Below are 242 nucleotides of genomic sequence, written 5' to 3' on the forward strand. Positions count from 1 at the left end.
TTGTACACCCGCCAGCTGCCATTACCACCACAGAGCATCCCTGCCCTCACACAGACCCCTACATGGGCCGTCTGCAGCTTTTCGGCTGAGCTGGGCAGAGCGGGGCCGTGGAGGTGGGAGCTGGGTGGAGGTGGGAGCTGGTTTAGTTAATCCTGGATGTTATTCCCTCCCCAGGCGAGATTACGGGCTCAGGGCAAGGGGCGGCAGGGTGCCCACAGGTGGCAGGGTGGGTGCCCACAGGT

The sequence above is a fragment of the Pterocles gutturalis genome, unplaced genomic scaffold (assembly GCF_000699245.1).
Source record: "Pterocles gutturalis isolate BGI_N339 unplaced genomic scaffold, ASM69924v1 scaffold8157, whole genome shotgun sequence".
Classification (NCBI taxonomy): domain Eukaryota; kingdom Metazoa; phylum Chordata; class Aves; order Pterocliformes; family Pteroclidae; genus Pterocles; species Pterocles gutturalis.